Source organism: Cebus imitator, unplaced genomic scaffold (genome assembly GCF_001604975.1).
Source record: "Cebus imitator isolate Cc_AM_T3 unplaced genomic scaffold, Cebus_imitator-1.0 Scaffold20, whole genome shotgun sequence".
Classification (NCBI taxonomy): Eukaryota; Metazoa; Chordata; class Mammalia; order Primates; family Cebidae; genus Cebus; species Cebus imitator.
The window spans coordinates 11,132,078-11,142,745 of NW_016107335.1; the positions used below are offsets into that span (position 1 = coordinate 11,132,078).

The 10,668-nt window shown below is 46.7% G+C and overlaps 1 protein-coding gene across 3 annotated transcripts in view; it reads left to right on the plus strand.

Annotated features, from left to right (window-relative positions):
- Positions 1–9,760: 9,760 nt before the first annotated feature.
- The window catches only part of SFMBT2 (Scm like with four mbt domains 2), a 245,501-nt gene continuing 244,593 nt past the window's right edge, over positions 9,761–10,668 (plus strand). Inside the window, exon 1 of one of the 3 annotated variants that reach the window (XM_017521225.2) lies at positions 9,761–10,097. The gene's annotated coding sequence lies outside the window, so the exon portion shown is untranslated. Of the gene's footprint in view, positions 10,098–10,175; positions 10,570–10,668 lie in introns of those variants that run through there. The other 2 variants (XM_017521235.2, XM_017521222.2) reach the window with 2 other exon arrangements.

Below are 10,668 nucleotides of genomic sequence, written 5' to 3' on the forward strand. Positions count from 1 at the left end.
AACATTCAGCGCATGTGTGAAGGTGGAGCTGAAAAACACCCTGCAGCGTCTGTTGAATAGGACACCACCATCTATTTACTGAAACAAGACTAGAATGCACTACAAAAAATAGGAAATGGTCAGAAATTGTTACTGAACTCTAGTTGTCACTGGTGTGACAGTTTATAAATATATTGATCAATAAAAAAAGATATCTGTCTTTGGTGACTAGTAATAAAAGAATATGGTATAACATACTACAAATATCAGAGCTGAAAACTGGGATCGGGTGGGCCAATGACTGTATTGGGGTTCACCCAGCAATATAAGGATATTGGGCACAGTTCACATTGCAATGGCTCTTTGAAGCTGGCAAAGCTGCAGAGTTGGTAGTGAGAGCAGCTTTGTGATCTTTCCTTCCACACCCAGGGTTCTCCAGTTTGAGAGTCTCCAGGCAAGCCCCAGCATCCCTCAGATTCTTATGTCACTAAAATTCAGTTGATGAAAATAGCCTGCTTATTCAAGTCTTCTGCAGCCCACCTCTGCAGCTTCCCCCCAGCAGGATGTCTCCTCCTGTTCCAGAATGACAAAACTCAAAGTCAATAAACCCAGGAGTGCAAGCAATGGGTTTGTGGAGCCCATCACTCACTCAGAAGCTACAAAAACAACATTTGCTTTCAGAAAATAAAATCTTCATCACCCTTTTCTTCCAAGAAGCTAAGAAAGTGGTGGAACTGTAATGACATTCATACCTTCTTTCCAAAAGTGTGCACATGGTACTATCACTCTCATCTACAGAAAGGGAGAAGGAGACACATCACCAGGTAGTAGTTTCATTCGGGTCAATGCCAAAGGCAGGACCTAAATCTGCAAATAATCAAGGAGCTCATTCTATGTACCAATGACTGTAGTAGATCAGATTCAGGTTCTAATTTCCAGACATGTATTGTTTCACTACTAAGAAAGTCCTAAACATTTTTTTCTTACTTGGCAAAAGGAATGAAGAAAAAAATACCTGGTATTTTTTTTAAACTGGAAAATATTGGCTCATTCAACATGGTTTATATATTTAGAGACAAGAGAAAAAGAGATGGAGATATTTCTGTCTCAAATAATTTCCTTGCTTTCCAAATTTTCCTTCCTTCATCCTCCCCCTCTTCCTTTTCTTCCCCTCCTCCTCCTTCTTTGATTTAGAAGCCAAAGACACGCCAACAAAAGACTCACGAGAAATGCCAGCCATACCTTAAATTTCTGTAGCTCTGTACTTCCTAGGAGCCCAAAGCAGCTGGAAACAAGAGAACATGCATGAAAGCCCAGTGTCTAGCACGATGTTTGGAATAAAGCAGTAATAACGTGCAATGACCCCGATGATAGCACTGGCTTACAGCATGCCCCAGGTAGAAAGGCACCTACGTAACCATCATTATCGGTGTCCCTCTTCCTGGGGACTGTCTTTGACAAAAATAGACTAAGTTCTTTGTCCAGATTCACATGAATCAAGATTCAATTTGGGTCTTGAGACTTTTGCCAGACTCTTCCATTCTGAATTCCAGGTTAGCCTGTTCCTATGGGCTAGAATTGGAAACCTAGTTTATTATTAAAGGGAGAGTGAAAAAATGTTTTTTAGTACCCAGTTCTCAATGCTCTGCTCTGGTTACCGGGCATATTGCACCCTCCTAATTCCTCTCAATCTTATAAAGTAAGAGGTTATTTCTTTTCTTTTCTTTTTTTTTTTTTTNAGTCTCGTTTCTGTCACCCAGGCTGGAGTATGGTGGCATGATCTAGGCTCACTGCAACCTCTGCCTCCCGGGTTCAAGCGATTCTCCTGCCTCAGCCTCCAGAGTAGCTGGGATTACAGGCGCACACCACCATGCCCAGCTAATTTTTGTAATTTTGATAGAGACGGGGTTTTATTACGCTGGTCAGGCTGGTCTTGAACTCCTGACCTCGTGATCTGCCTGTCTCGGCCTCCCAAAGTGTTGGGATTATAGGCGTGAGCCACCACACCTGGCCAGTAATAGATTATTCTGTCCATTTCGCTGATGGCCAATCTGAGGTTTAGATAAATCCATTGACTTGCAAATAATCTATTTAGGGGCACCATGGGATTTGAATCCAGGTCTCTTCATTCTTTATTCCTTTGTTCACTACTCTGGGCTGCAGTATTATTCTATAACTGCTCATTTCATGGGAATTTTTTTTTTAAGAGATGGGGTCTTGCTGTGTCACCCAGGCCTAGCGCAGTGGCATAATCACAGCTCACTGAAGCCTCAAACTCTTAGGCTCAAGTGATCCTCCTGCCTCAGCTTCCCAGGTAGCTGGGATTACAGACGCAAGCCACCATGCCTGGCTTCATGTGAATTTATAACAATTTGTTTAGGAATATGCTATTAGCCCTATTGTCTGCTTTTTGTATTGGCCATTAAAATTCGCTATCCTTTTAGGGTTTGACAAAGATTAAGTTTCATGAAAGTAATAAAGCACTGGGGGGCGTAGGCTGCAGTGAGCCGAGATAGTGCCACTGCACTCCAGCCTGGGCAACAAAGAGAGAGACTCCGTATAAAAAAAAAAAAAGGAAAGAAAGAAAGGAATGAAAGGTGAGTGAGAGCACTTAAATACTGGGCTCTTTCAGGTGGGTGAACTACTCTGTTTCTATTGGTTTAAAGACATAGAGAAAACACAGCTACCATCCTGTACTTGAGTCTTTATGTAGGTGAGATCAGAGTGATGAATGATGATGGCTGGATTCATTTCAAGTCCATTACAGAGCCAGCTTTACATGGACATTTACATGGGGTTCCTGATCACAGAGGCCACTGTCTAGTGAGGAATAGGAAGAGGGCGACACTTTTGCCTTCCGCCATTGCCATGCAAGCGGCCCAAGCACTGCAGAACAGAGAAGTGGCTTCAGTTCAGTGTAAGGATGAATTTGCCAAGAGGAGTCAATGATGGAATGAGCTGTCTCTGGAGGGAGCGAGCAGGTGTTGAAACAGATTGCATGGTCATTTGTAGGGATAATGATACTCTTTGGCTGTGTCCCCACCCACATGTCATCTTGAATTATAATCCCCATAATCCCCATGTACTGAAGAAGGGAACTCGGTGGGAGGTGATTGGATCATGGGAGCAGTTTCCTCCAGGTTGTTCTAGAGATAGTGAGTGAGTTATCACGAGATTTGATGGTTTTATAAGGCGGTCTTCCCCCGTCGCTTCCCACACAATGCTCTCTCTTTCTCTCTCTCTCTCTCTTTCTATCTCTCCTGTCACTACGTAAGATGTGCCTCTTCCCCTTCCTCCACGATTTTAAATTTCTTGAGGCCTCCCCAGCCATGCAGAACTGTGAGTCAGTTATACCTCCTTCCTTTATAAATCAGTTACCCAGTATCAGGTATGTCTTTATGACAGTGTGAAAATAGACTAATATAGATAATGTAGAGAGGAGTTGGGCATGAGAGAGATGGTAGACTGGGTGACCTTTGTGGCTTATTCAACCTAAGAATCTAATTAAATTCAGGGAATCTGGGTTTGATCCGTTGGGGAATGCGTGGATTTGTCGTACGTGTTTGAGCTGACCACTCTCTGTTGTGGTTTCCCATTTGGGAATACTAGCACTTCTTGCTTGAGTTAGAAGTTAATAGCTTACACCTGTGGTGTTAAATATCATCAAATTTTCATAAAATTTATTCTTTCTTTCAAAGGGAGCCAAGACAATATCAGGGTCTTTGCACATATTGTTCCTGCTGTCTGGAGAGCTCTCTGTTCAAATGCCACTTCCCTGACCCACTTTCATACAAAATGTCATCCTCCCCCAACACCACACTTGTCAGTGTCACCTCCTGTGCCTCCCCCTGCTTTACTCTTTTCCATGGTACCAACATCCACATTGTTCACATTACATATTCATTTCTTTGGTGTTGATCTCTCCTTGATGAACTATAAGTGCCATGGAACAGGGTCTCATCTGTCTTTTCCACTGTATTTCAGATCCCAGAGCAGTGCCTGGCACATAGCAGGTCCTCAATAAATATTTGTTGAATGAGAAAAATGTAAGCAGAGATTTGTTTTTATTTTTGATTAATGTTTCTCTATATCTAATTTATGTGAGTTTCTCTTCAAGAAATTGGTTTAGGAAACCCTGACAAATCTTTGAATTTCCCCCACGCACTAAGTATGAAATTAAAATGAAAATCTCTAAGAATTCAACAATGCTATTCATTTCAGAGGCACTTATGAGTGTAAAAAAATGTCTTTAAAGGGATGAGAAAAAATCATAGTGCTATATTAAAAACTAGTTTAAGTGACTCATTTTAAAAAATGGAAGCAATGTTACTTTTTGAAGAAACATGTAAGTGCTCTTTATGTCTAACATTCAAAGGATGAATGATTTGATGTGAATATAATTCAGCTTGTTTACAGCCAGAGCTTCCAAGTTATCATCTGTAATCAAATGTAGTAAGAACCTAGTTCTTCCATACCTATATTCTTCAACGCTCTTTATTAAAACAACAAAAACTATCTAAAAAAATCTGAAAGCAAGTCATTGTGTGTTTCCAGCAGATGGCACTGCAAATCAAGTCTTTGTAGATCTAATAACTATCACTCCTTTGATCGTGATAATAATGATTTATTCTGTACTGAAATCATCTAAAACCACTTACACAGTGAAAATAAATAGGATGGAGATTCTGAAGCTACAATAAAGATAGTTCAGATCCTAATACTGATATCTCTCCTCTTGTATATCATAGTGGGCACTTATTAAAGCAGTGGGTGAATGTAACAGATTGCCCACTGTGCTTATTCATGAAACTGCTTTTTCGATGTGGGATTTCTGGTTGCTTGTTTTAGTCTCTTTAGTCTATTTTGCAATACAAGTTCAATGGGGCTCTTAATGCTTTTACACTGTGTCAAATTCAACCTCATTCAGGCTGGTTATCACTCATAGAGGAAATACTGCTCTAGGGTCACAGACCCACAGCCTTGACCTGCACTGTGTTTATTGTTTGTTCATTTGCTTTTTGAGACATGGTCTTGCTCTGTCACCCAGGCTGGAGGGCAGTGGCATGATCATAGTTCACTGCAGTCTCAACTGCCTGGGCTCAGGCAATCCTCTTGCCTCAGCCTCCTGAGGAGTTGGGGCTACAGGTGCATGCCAACCATGCCCAGCAGTTTTTTTTATTTTTTGTAGAGACAAGATCTGGATATGTTGCTCAGGCTGGTCTCCTCCTCCTCAGTCTCCCAAAGTGCTGGTATTACAGGTGTGAGCCACCACACCCAGCTGATTTGTGTGCGTGCATGTGTCTATGTTTGGGTGTTTTTGCCCGTAGATACCCTCAGATCATAAGGGGGTTAAATTAGAAAGTGTAAATGGTTCCAGACAACTCAAGTTCCACAAGAAAAAACCAAGACACAACCTGTGTTTCAATGACAGTGACAGTGGATGAGGACTCAGCTTTATGTGTAAAGGAATATACATTTAAAACATATTTTTAAGCCATTTAAAAGGGATGTTACACATAATATAGACTAGGAGTTATGAAATGTTATATGTAAAAAATACCTGGAATAGCGTCTGGAACAAAGTAGGTACTAAATAAATCCTCTGTCTCCTTTTTGCTGTCTTTAATAGGGCCTGAGAGCCTGGCCCTGCTCCATAACTCTGTCCTTTAAAAGGCCTCTGTCATTTAAACTCTCTGGACTGCAGCTCTCAAAAGGTCCAGAAATGGGTCCACAAAATCTAAAGTATTATGTCTAATACACAGTAATAAGATTCACCGGTAAAGGATGTGACACCGTGCATCCAAATGTATAAGCCAGTAGCTGCAGAAGTTGGGAGTGGTTTTTGTCAGGATATTCTTCTCAGTGAAGAAAGAAGCCGTCAGTCAAAACTGGCACATCCACAAGCAAACCGTGTTGGCTGTTGTTTCAATAAATGTCCTAGCAGAGTTCAGACATCATGTACTTTTAAAAATGTACCCTGCACCCTATTCTTTTTTTCTCTTGTTGTCAAGGAAGCTTGAAATTTCTTCAAATTGTACAAGAGTCAATTGCAATAGTGTGTTTCTGAAATTTCTAGAAATGTATGAGAAAGTGCTCTGTTACGTGGCGATATTTTGTGAACCCATACACATCACTCCACTCAGTAAGAACTCTAGCTGTTTTCACAGCCATCCCAATAACCCCAGGCTTTTAGCAGAAGGACTGCCAGAATACTCTCACCAGAGACCCCATTATTTTATGGGCAATGAAAAATCCATACACAAATACAAAAACACAATAATAATCAAAAGAAGGCAGAAGTATGACCTGAACAATACTTTCACTGAAGGGCAGGCAGTAAGGCAAAGAAGGCCCTAACACCCTTTCCCTACAGATTCCTTTACTTATTACTATTATTTTTGTTATCCTCTGTGACCTCAGAATGTGATTGCTATACCAGATTGGCAGAAGACCATATAAAGCAATTTATGGCTTTGGGGTGGGGTAGATTGCTCAGCACTGTTTAGAGTCTGAAAGGACCTCATAGAACATCTAATCCAATCCCCTCACTTTTACCCAAGAGGAAAGAACGGTTCAGAGAGATCACTGGACTTTCAGAGGACAGGCAGATAATTAGTGCTGAAGCAGTAACTGAGGTCATTGGACTCCCAATACATTAGCCATAAGTGCCTTAATTGGGGATAGAAGATAAGGAAAAAAGGTAAAAAAATAAAAGAGAAAATGTATTTAGATTTTTTGCGACCTTAGGAGGCTGATGAAAAAATACTATCTTATATAGTCTAAGAAAAAACAAGTTTTGGTTTAAAGGCTCCAGTAAAGAGAAGATTGTACAAATTCTTCAAATATTTAGTTCTGGCCTCTTTTTTCTCCTCCTGCTTTTCTGTTAAGCTAGTATGATTAATAGTTCATTAGAGAGTCTCTATATGAAGAAAGCATAATGGTCTATCTTGTATCTTCCTTAGTTCATTTCCTTTTCCCAGTGGGAAGTGATAACATAAACATGAAATAGATATGAACAAATTGAACGTTTTTCTTGGTATGACTAGTGCAACAAGATTTAAATAATCACATGTCCTAAATATAAAGAAAATAAATAGTACACATATTCTTTTTCAACTTTTCTGCAATCATTTTTGTGAAGTAATACTTAGGAATATGCAGAAAATGAGACAGAAACTTTTCAATTGGTATTTTATATTCCTAATCTGTGCTGTGTCATTAGACAAATGGAATAGCATCTAAATATTTTACAGTTAACCAATCAGCTTCATTTATGTTAAAGAATTTCAAAGTCCCTTTGAAGGCAAAACTCGACCTGTAGAGTGATGAAATTCATGGCTTAAACAAAAGTTCAGGAATGAAATAGCATCTATAGTTAGTGTGATCAAAGGCTTATTTTTGCCAATATTTGTAGTAAATATTAACAATGTAGAGAGAAACCGTGTGTTGATCGTGAGATTTACATGACTGTGTTGGAGTGCTTACCCTTCCCTGCTTTGAAAAAGCAGCCACAGTTTTTGTCAGTGGTTTATCCTTTGCTGACTATGTGGATTTTTTTCCCCTGTCTTTAATTGATTTAGGGTGCAACCTACATCTGGGTACCCATATCCCTGAAGTGTCTGGTTCTGAAATAAAAATGAAAGTTGAAAAGTATTGAAGTGCGATGAAGGGGCCTCTTTAATTGCCTCAGGGAATCTCGTAACCAATTTTCATTTGCCTCATTGGTGCCCTTGAATAAAAGAGAATGGAGGTCGGTAGCAGAAAAGAAAATCAAGAAATCTTCAAAAAATCAGGGGCGAAAAGCAGCACGAAAGGAGGAGTGAGTTTTTTTTTACAATAACAATGCCACCATTGTGTGCTGCGATTTCCTGATGATTTTATTTCTTAATCACGATAGGTAACCCTCCCCCCAAATCGCCATTTTGTGACCCCAGGAGCAAAGTTATACGGGGTCTGCGTACCCAAAACATTAAAAAAATTCAGCTTCTTCGGAGTCCTCAGGTACCTTAATGAATCCAGTCATACACCGTTTGGGATCAGGCGTTCTTTTGCATTTGCTTTTATTTGGACGAAACAATGTTTCCTGCATAATAATGACTTAAAACTGGTAAACAAGCCTGCAGAGAGCGCGGTGACTGGCTGCGGCTCGCGTCTCCACGCCTCGTGCAGAAGGAAAACGCGTTTTCCCCTCACTCCCCCGACCCCACGCCGCGGGTAAGCCCCGCGCTGGCACCGGGGCAAGCGCGTGTCGGCTTCCGGAGCTGAGCGAGGCCGCGCGGTCTGGGACGCGCGAGGGAGGGCGCCGTCGCTGTCGCCCGGCGGGGCCACTGGGTGGGCACAGGGCGGGCCGCGAGCAGGAGGCTCACGGGAGGGGGTTCGCACTCCGGGCCGTTCCTGCCGCAGCGCGCCCTGCCTGCGCTTCAGCAGTGCTCAGGGTGGGGACCCCTCGAGGACAGTGGTGCGCCGAGGGGTCCCCCGGCCCCTCCCTCCCCACGGGCCCCGCTGTGTAGTGAAGGAGCCAGAAGAGGTGACTGGGGTGTTGAGACCCGGGGCCCGAACGGTGGAGAGCGTCCCAAGCCCACACTCCAGATTCCTGGACCCCGCGGTCCGTCCAGCAGGTTCCACCTGGAGCCCCCTCGGGGTTCACGGGGGAGGCGGCGGGGTGCGGGCGAGAGGGTTATTGTGCCCGGTTCTGTTGGTCTGAGGAATCTCTGCTTTATGCGACCCACAGGGAAAAGAGCCCGAGGCTCCAGCTTGGCGTCCCCAACGGCTGGGGACTGGAGAGCTGCCGGGGCCGCAGACTCGGGCTAGAGTTTGAAGTGTGCTGCGCGGCGAGTCGCTGGACGCTTCTGGGTCTCACGTGGCTCCTGTGTCACTTAGAGTGACAGGCCAGTGGAAGGCGCTTCCGTCGTCGCCAAGCATTCTCCAAGCTGTAAGGAGGCAGGATTTCCCCATACTGGCGGCGCAGGGGTCCTCCCGACCACCAACGCCCGCCGGCATCTCTCGGCTCCGCGGATCCTTTGGGTGGAGCGGCGCCCTCCAGGGTCGCGGCGGGGCGAGCGCGGCTTCCCGGCACGTCCCTCTATTTCTTTAGATCAGCTCCGGCCCCGCCGTCCACAGAAGGCCCGCTGAGGACCCCTGCCCGTGCGGCGCGTGGTCAGCCCCGGTCCCCTCACTCCATGGCCGGGCCCCAGCCCTTCCGAGCGGTCACCTGTCCTCGGGGGTGCAGGGCGAGGGAGGGCGGGTGGAGCTGCCAGCCTATGAGAACCTGGAGGACCTCTTGGCCCCCTGGGGAGGGGGACTGTGAGAGGGGTTCGCGGACACAGGATGGGGGCACGGGGGAATTTCACCCCCTGTGGCAATCATAAGAACCCTGAGCGGACGTGTCCATTCTCGATTTCGCAGAAATACGCAATGCAGACCCACAGCCGCATGTCCTTGCGGCCCCCTAGTTAGGGGCGCAGCGTTCTTCGCAGGCTCTTGGTCTTGCCTACGAGGGCGTCTCCGGCTCTTCCGCACTGAGGACGTTTCGTTCGGGCTCTGCGCGGCCACTGCACCTAAGATCCTAGGAGCTCCGCGTTCCTCCCCAGGCGCCCCGGACAAGATGCCCGTGGGCTCCACAGACACTCAGCCCAGCCCGGGGCTCACGGCCGCCGGAGGCCACGTTTCACCAGGACGCGAGCGACGATTCTTTTCCTGCCCTCTGAGAACCGGACTAGCCAGGTGCCCCCCGAAACGCCATGGCGAGCTTGGCCACCTGGCAGCTCGCCGGGGCGGCCCCAACTTCATTTCCTGTCCCTCGGGGCACATTTCCCTGGAAAAGCTCTCCTCGGCCCTTCCCGCCCTCCCCGAGGGGCCTGGACGTGTTCGCAGCTACACGAAAGGGCTCTATTTAAGCTCAGGGTGGGGGGCCTGGCAGGGCCGAGGTTGCTCTGGGGGTTGAATTTCTCTTCGCCCCCAGCGATCCCCGGCGGATGAAGCGCAAGTTTGTGCCCTGGGTCGGCTGAGCCATTGGAAACCCAGCGCACGAACCGCGGCCAGGGAAGCGCGGAGTTTGCCCAGTTGTCCTTGCGGAGGGCTGTGCGGAAACGCCCGCGAGGGAAACTTTCTGAGATCGAGTATGGAGGGAGCTCACAGAAAGGAGGAAGGAGGGGGCGGCGTGGGCGTGGACGGTGCCGGCGTTCGAGGGTGCCCGCCTGCCTTTTGCCCGGGGAACGGCTCGGCGCGGGTGGAATAAGGAGCCGATCAAGTCTCGTAGGCTAATTGGCTTAAGAAATTTTGCAAGCGCTGGAAAAGGTCGTTGAAGGAGTTCGCTGCACGCGCGCGCGCGCGCACACACACACACACACACACGCGCGCACACACACACAATCTTAGAAGAAAAAAAAGAGCGCGGAGCATGCGCACAGAGAGGATGCCATATTGGAATGAGGCTGTAGTGGGAGCCGGAGGACCGGAGCGGGCGCGCGAGGGAGGCGGCGGGCGGGGAGCGAGCGGGCAAGGGCGGGCGAGCGAGCGAGCGAGGCCGGCGCCCTCCCGGGCGGCGCCCGGGGCCTGGGTCCACGCCGAGGGCAGGACGCACTTCAGCAGGTAGGACGCCGCGCCGGCCAGTGTCCCCGCGCCCCGCCTGGCCCGCGAGCAGCCCTCCGGCCCGCAGGTTGAGTGCGCTGGGCAGGGGCTTTTTTCAGC